Source organism: Carya illinoinensis, chromosome 11 (genome assembly GCF_018687715.1).
Source record: "Carya illinoinensis cultivar Pawnee chromosome 11, C.illinoinensisPawnee_v1, whole genome shotgun sequence".
Taxonomy (NCBI): domain Eukaryota; kingdom Viridiplantae; phylum Streptophyta; class Magnoliopsida; order Fagales; family Juglandaceae; genus Carya; species Carya illinoinensis.
This window is the reverse complement of record NC_056762.1, coordinates 20,806,353-20,814,039: the sequence shown is the minus strand read 5'-3', so window position 1 is coordinate 20,814,039 and position 7,687 is coordinate 20,806,353. Positions and strand designations below refer to the sequence as shown.

The 7,687-nt window shown below is 37.4% G+C and overlaps 1 non-coding gene across 1 annotated transcript; it reads right to left on the bottom strand.

Annotated features, from left to right (window-relative positions):
- Positions 1 to 755: 755 nt before the first annotated feature.
- On the bottom strand, positions 756 to 863 carry LOC122283587. The gene has a single exon (XR_006230985.1). It is a non-coding gene; the product is annotated as a small nucleolar RNA R71 (small nucleolar RNA).
- Positions 864 to 7,687: the final 6,824 nt, after the last annotated feature.

Below are 7,687 nucleotides of genomic sequence, written 5' to 3'. Positions count from 1 at the left end.
CCTGTGGAATACGATTCTGGATTTATCCTTGATACAACTTGACACTTCTACACTTGGAAGCACATTCGACCACGAGTCAAGTTTTTGGCACCGTTGCCGGGGACAACTAGTGCTTATTAGAGCATTCCTCTACTGCTGAGAGGACATTGTGGAACTGTGAACCTTTTCACAGCCTGGGTGACATCTAATCTTTTTCCCTTCTCTCTGTTTATTTTTCATGTTCTTTGATTATCTGCTCTTGTTTGTATGACTGGTTGGACTAGAGACCATACATCTCGACTGTTTAGGACAGAATCATTGACATCTTTTAGCTCTGCATCATCTTCTGTTGAATCATCATCAGATACTGATAGCATCATGGCTGAAAATGAGCATCATGATAGGGAAGTGGAGAATCCAAACAGGACTCTTAGAGAATATCTTCAGCCTATTAGGACTAGCACACCTTCTTGCATCATTTTACCTATTAATGCAAATGCTTTTAATTTCAAACCCGGAATAATTCCATTGTTACCACACTTTCATAGTATGGAATCTGAAAACCCCTATTTGCATATCAAAGAGTTTGAAGAAGTGTGTTCCACATTCATGGATAGAACATGCACTGATGAAGTCATAAGATTGAAACTATTTCCATTTTCCTTAAAAGACAAGGCTAAGACATGGTTGAATTCCTTAAGACCAAGATCCATTGGGACTTGGCAAGAAATGCAAACTGAATTTTTAAAGAAGTTTTTTCCCATGCATAGAACCAATGCCTTGAAAAGACAGATTATGAATTTTGGCCAAAAGGATGTGGAAACATTTTATCATTGTTGGGAATGATTCAAAGACCTTTTAAATGCATGTCCTCATCATGGATATGAGAATTGGAGGGTCATTAGTTTTTTTTATGAGGGGTTGCAACTAAAAATGAGACAATTTGTGGAGACCATGTGTAATGGAGCGTTTTTTAACAAAGAACCTGAGGAAGCCTTTGAATATTTTGATTATCTAGCTGAAAATGCACAATCATGGGATACATCTGATGTTCATGATAGGTCGGAAAGTTCAAGGACAATTTCAGGGGGTGGGAAATATAATCTGAGAGAAGTAGATGATTTGAATGCTAGGTTGGCTATGATTTCTAAGAAATTAGAAACCATAGAACTAAAGAAAGTGAATGAAGTACAAGCTGTACCTCAGATTACCTTGAGCTGTAATATTTGTAAAGGCCAAGGGCATTCAACTAATGATTGCCCAACCATTCCAGCTTTTAAAGAAGTTCTTTTGGATCAATCTAATGCTGTTAATATGGTTGCTAAATCTTTTTCAGGTCCTTATTCCAACACCTACAATTCGGGATGGAGAAATCACCCTAATTTCAGTTGGAGGGGTGAACAAGCTGCTTTACCTGCACCCAACATAGCTGGTCTTTCACAAATTGTACCCTACACTACCCCAAGAGGTCCAAGACCATCTCAATATGCCAACCACATGGTGCCAGCCCAGAAAAAGAACCTTGAAGATAATTTTCAGCAATTATCCACCAACTTCCAGCAGCTGTCCACCAATTTTCAGCAATTCATGCAAATTCAAGCTGCTATCAACAGTCAAAATTCACATGCCATTGCTGAGATTCGTGGGTCAGTCACAAGGTTGACTACAACCATGAGTGCTCAAGAGAAAGGGAAGTTTCCTGCACAATCTCAGCCTAATCCCCAAGGTCAAAACCACCAATTTCAAAATATGGCAGGAGATTCAAATGTCAAGCAAGTCAAGGCTATTACAATCTTGAGAAGTGGTAAGGTGATTGGCATTCCAGCTCAAAAGGTAGAAAAGAATGGTAACACTTCTAAACCTCCTTTTGAAAATGAGGAACATGATCATTTGAAATCTGAAAGTGTCCCAAGCACTACACTTGCACCTTTTCCTCAAAGGTTAGCCCCTTTGCACAAAGATAAGCATCACGCTGAAATTCTTGAAATTTTTAAGCAAGTTAGGATAAATATACCATTGTTAGATGCTATTCAACAGATTCCTACCTATGCTAAATTTTTAAAGGATTTATGTACCGTAAAAAGAAAATTGAATGTGCAAAAGAAAGCTTTTCTTACTGAGCAAGTTAGTGCTATTATCCAAACCAACACTCCTCCCAAATACAAGGACCCAGGATCCCCTACCATAGTTTGCATGATAGGGAGCTCAAAAATAGGCCAAGCATTATTAGACTTAGGTTCAAGTGTGAACTTATTGCCTTATAATGTTTATATTCAGCTTAGATTTGGTGAGTTAAAATCTACTTCTATCATATTGCAGTTGGCTGATAGGTCTATTAAGATTCCTAGGGGTGTTGTGGAAGATGTTTTGGTTCAAGTAGACAAATTCTACTATCCAGTAGACTTTGTCGTACTCGACATGCAATTGATTAATCATTCTACTTTCCAAGCACCTATTATCTTAGGAAGACCCTTCTTGGCTACTTCTAATGCACTCATAAATTGTAGAAGTGGAGTTTTAAAGTTGAGTTTTGGAAATATGACCTTGGAGCTAAATATTTTTAATCTTTGCAGGCAACCGCAAGAAGTTGAAGAAGTTCATGAAGTGAATTTGCTGGAAAATTTCATTGATGAAAACTCTGCACATTACTTTCAACTTATTGATTCTTTAGAGGAATTTGAAGAAGATTTGAAAATATTTGATAATGTTAATAACTCATCTCTTGTTTCCTCAATAGGTCAGCAAGTTACACCACCATGGAGGCCAAAATTTGAGCAACTTCCACCATTGACATCAACCCTCAAGCCTTCAGAGGAGCAATCCCCAACTTTGGACTTCAAACCTCTTCCATTGGAGTTGAAGTATGCTTTCTTAGGACCACAAAGCATCTTCCCTATGGTAATTTCTTCTCACTTAACTAGTGAACAAGAAGATAAATTGCTAGAGGTCCTTAAGAAGCATAAAAAGTCTATTGGGTGGACAATGGCTGAAGTGTACCCATGGGATTTATTTAGAAGATGAAGCAAAGCCTCCTAGGGAAATGCAAAGAAGGTTGAATCCCACAATGAAGGAAGTGGTTAAAGGTGAGGTGTTGAAATTGCTTGATGTGGGTATCATTTACCCCATCTCGGATAGCAAGTGGGTAAGTCCCATTCATGTAGTTCCAAAAAAATCCGGGCTTACCATTGTTAAAAATGAACAAAATGAATCGATTCCTACGATGATTCCTACTGGTTGGCGCGTGTGTATAGATTATAGGAAGTTGAATGCTGCCGCTAGGAAAGATCATTTTCCTTTGCCTTTTCTTGATCAAGTGTTAGAAAAAGTTGCTGGACATGCCTTTTTTTGTTTCTTAGATGGATTCTCCGGTTACTATCAATTAGAAATAGCACCAGAGGATCAAGAAAAGACCACCTTTACTTGTCCTTTTGGTACTTTTGCTTTTAGGAGAATGCCTTTTGGTTTATGCAATGCACTAGCAACTTTTCAAAGATGCATGCTTAGCATCTTTAGTGACATGATTGAGAACACTCTAAAAGTGTTTATGGATGATTTTTCTGTATTTGGTGATTCATTTGAGAGTTGTTTAACCAATTTACAAGCTGTTTTGGTCAGGTGTGAAGAGAAGCAATTGCTGCTTAATTGGGAGAAGTGCCATTTCATGGTACAACAAGGCATTGTTCTGGGACATATTGTTTCATCTAGAGGACTTGAAGTAGATAGAGCAAAAATTGAGTTGATTTCTAAACTTCCTATACCTAAGTCAATAAAAGACATTAGATCTTTTCTTGGGCATGTGGGTTTTTATAAGAGATATATCAAAGGCTTTAGCTCTACTTCTAAGCCTCTATGTAAGCTATTGATGAATGATGTAAAATTTGATTGGACACCCGAGTGTCAAGAAGCTTTTTGTCGGCTTAAAACTTTGCTAACTGCTGCCCCTATTCTTCAACCTCCTGATTGATCACTTTCTTTTGAAATCATGTGTGATGCAAGTGATTTTGCTATAGGAGCTGTTCTTGGACAGCGTAGGAACAAACTTCCTTATGTTATTTACTATGCAAGTAAAATTTTAAATTTTGCTCAAAAAAATTATTCTACTACTGAAAAAGAATTACTTGCTGTGGTATTTGCTTTAGAGAAGTTTCGTGCATATATTCTTGGTTCTCCTATAGTCATCTTTACTGACCATGCAGCTCTCAAGTATTTATTGACAAAGAAAGATGCAAAACCAAGGTTGATTAGATGGATACTTTTACTCCAGGAGTTTAATATTATCATCAAGGACAAGAAAGGAGTAGAGAATGTGGTAGCCGTCCATTTGTCTAGGCTCACAGTTGCTGAAACTGAACAACCGACACCTGTTCTTGATTCTTTTCCTGATGAACATCTTATGTTAGTTGAAAATTTGCCTTGGTTTGCTGATATAGTAAATTTCTTGGTGGCAGGACAAACACCACCTCATTGGAGCGCTCAAGATATACAGAAATTCATGCATGAGGTGAGATCGTTCTTCTATGATGATCCTTACCTTTTCAAGTATTGTTCAGATCAAATCATTAGGAAGTGTGTGCCCAATGATGAAATTTCTGGTGTCTTCAATTTTTGCCATATGGAAACTTGTGGTGGACATTTTTCAGCCCACAAAACAGTGGCCAAAATTCTTCAAAGTGGATTTTATTAGCCAACCATGTTCAAGGATGCCTTTAGTTTTTGTAAAACTTGTGAACCTTGTCAGAAATTAGGAGGAATCACTAGGAGAAATATGATGCCTATGCAACCCATACTAGTGATTGAAATTTTTGATTGTTGGGGGATAGATTTTATGGGACCATCTCCTTCTTCTTATGGCTATTTATACATTTTGCTTGCCGTTGACTATGTTTCTAAGTGGGTTGAGGCTGTCCCTTACAAATCTAATGATCATCAAGTTGTTTTAAAATTTTTGAAAGAAAACATTTTTGCAAGGTTTGGCATGCCCAAAGTTATAATCAGTGATAATGGCACCCACTTTTGTAACAAGCATTTCTCCGCCTTAATGAAGAAGTATGGTATCCATCACAAAATCTCTACTCCCTATCATCCTCAAACCAATGGACAAGCTGAACTAGCAAATAGGGAGATTAAAAACATTCTTGAAAAAACAGTTAACCCAAACAGGAAGGATTGGTCTTTGAGATTGTCTGAGGCCTTGTGGGCTTATAGAACAGCCTTTAAAACCATTTTGGGCATGTCTCCATATAGACTAGTGTATGGTAAGGCTTGCCATTTGCCTGTAGAGTTGGAACATAGAGCGTATTGGGCCATTAAGCAATGCAATTTTAACATTGATAAAGCTGGTTGTGTGAGAAAATTGCAGTTGTCTGAGTTGGATGAGTTGAGGATGGATGCCTACAACAACTCTAAGTTGTCCAAAGAAAGAATGAAGAACTTCCATGACAAACACATCCAACGTAAGACTTTTGAGTCTAATCAAAAAGTGTTATTGTACAACTCTCGGTTACACTTGTTCCCTGGTAAGTTAAGGTCTCGATGGAGTGGGCCTTATGTGGTACAAACTGTTTTTCCTCATGGTGCTATAGAGATAATGAATCCTATCAATGGTAGCATTTTTAAGGTTAATGGTCAAAGGCTCAAGCCTTTTATTTCTAACTTTGCACCTGAGGAATCTACTCTACATTTGCTTGATCCTAATTGATGGTTCTTGATCTATCCATATCTTTTCATTGTTTTCTTTTGTTCTTCAGTTTTTATTTTTTTATTTTGGCTGCATTCCTTTCAAAGCTATCCAGGTACTTCCTTTTCCTCTTTTCTTCAGTTTTTCTTTAAATTTTCGGTTCTTCTTTTTGTTGTTTTGCCCCTTAACTGCTCTCTTTGTGTAAATTCTTTCGTTTCTCTTGCATCATTGAGGACAATGCTACAATCTAGTTGGGGGGTGGAAGAGAATTTATTTCTCTGTTTGCATGCCTTAGACATATTTTGGTCCACTTAAAAAAAAAAAAAAAAAGAGAGAGAGAGAGAGATTTGTTGAGGTCATAGAACATGTGGAATGTAGTGCAAATAAGAGTATATGTCAAAAGATGGATTTATCCATTTTATTTAGTTGTTAAACCAAGGGAAAGATGTTAAAAGTTTTGCTAAAACACACACAACACATACCCAGAAGGCCTAGAAAGACTACATTGAGTCATTGTTGGTTGATTTACACTTCAATTGTTTAAAACTCTAATAAACCATATCCTAATGGCTTAAGAAGAAATCTGAAATGAATTAAATGAGAAAAGGGACAAGCCAGGGATCAAAAATAAAAAAATAAAAAAAAGAGAAGAATCCTTTAGGTAGACTAGTGGTAAGGGCTGACTTGTGAAAGTGTGGGTAGGCGCACATTCATAGGTCCGATTCCCCCACTAGGAAATCTAAAAACATAAATTACATCTGTGTAGGGGAAAAGGCTGCCTACTACCGAGGTCCTTACGAAAAAAAAAAATAGAAGTAGGCGCCTTTCAAAGTGTAATAGCGTGAAAGTCGCCACTACAATAGTTTTGAATTAGAGTAAGACCATGTGGTTTTCTCAGATTGGTTGTTGTGATTGAAACTGTTAATGTCTCTTGGTAGTCGATCTTGAAATTCTAACTCCATTTCCATGCACTTGAAAGAAAGCAAGCTTTGTTACATGTAATTCCCTTGGTTGATTAACTAAATGGTGTATAAATCTCTCAGTTGATACAAAATTCATATTAATCTATCTCCAATGTTCTTAAACTCAACAAGTTTATTTCATAGCATTTGATTCTTGGATTTTCTGAAATTGTATTTGGTAATCTCACCTTTGCATGAATTCTTTCACTCTTTTTGCTAGAGACTAGCAAAGAGCTAGTTGGGGGGTGTGATGAAGTGCTAGAAATGCATAATTAAGCTGTTTTAGTGAGTGATTTATTACATCAAATAATGGTTGAACAATTAATTATGCATCAAAATTTTAATACTTAATGAAAATTTATTGATGATAATATTTTGCACATCAAAGTCTCATATTTGCTCTTGAAATACTTAAACTATAATATCATTTCATTTATATATTATAGGGCATTTATGGAAGGAAACAAAGAGTGGGACCTATAAAGAAATAAAAGAATTGATTATGAGTGGAGCAGGAACACTCACACAAGCAGCATCACATGGACAGCAAATAAACTCACTCGGGCATCACATGGACAGCAAACAAACTCACTCGGGCACCACATGGACAGCACACAACCGGACTCACACATACAACACACATGCAGAAAAGTGACACACCCACTCACACACACTGTACAGCAGCAGAAAGACACTCAACCGGATTCACACATGCACACACACATGCAGAAAGAGACTCACACATGCAATACACATGTAGCAGACACTCAGACGTGTAGCAAGTCAGCAGAAGAAAAGAAAAAAAAAAGACCAGCCTTCAGGCAGAACACTAGCTCACACACGCTGCACGTTACAGTAGACTCACACATGCAGAAAAGTGCAAACACAGCAGACAGCAGCCTCAAACGTGATAGCAACTCACACATACAACAGAACACTCATTCATACTCAAACATGCAGACCAACTCACACATGCAATACACATGCAGAAAGAAACTCACGTTGAAGACAGCAGGATGCTGGAACTCACAGATGAATGTGCAGCAACAAACCCACATAGACAACATGC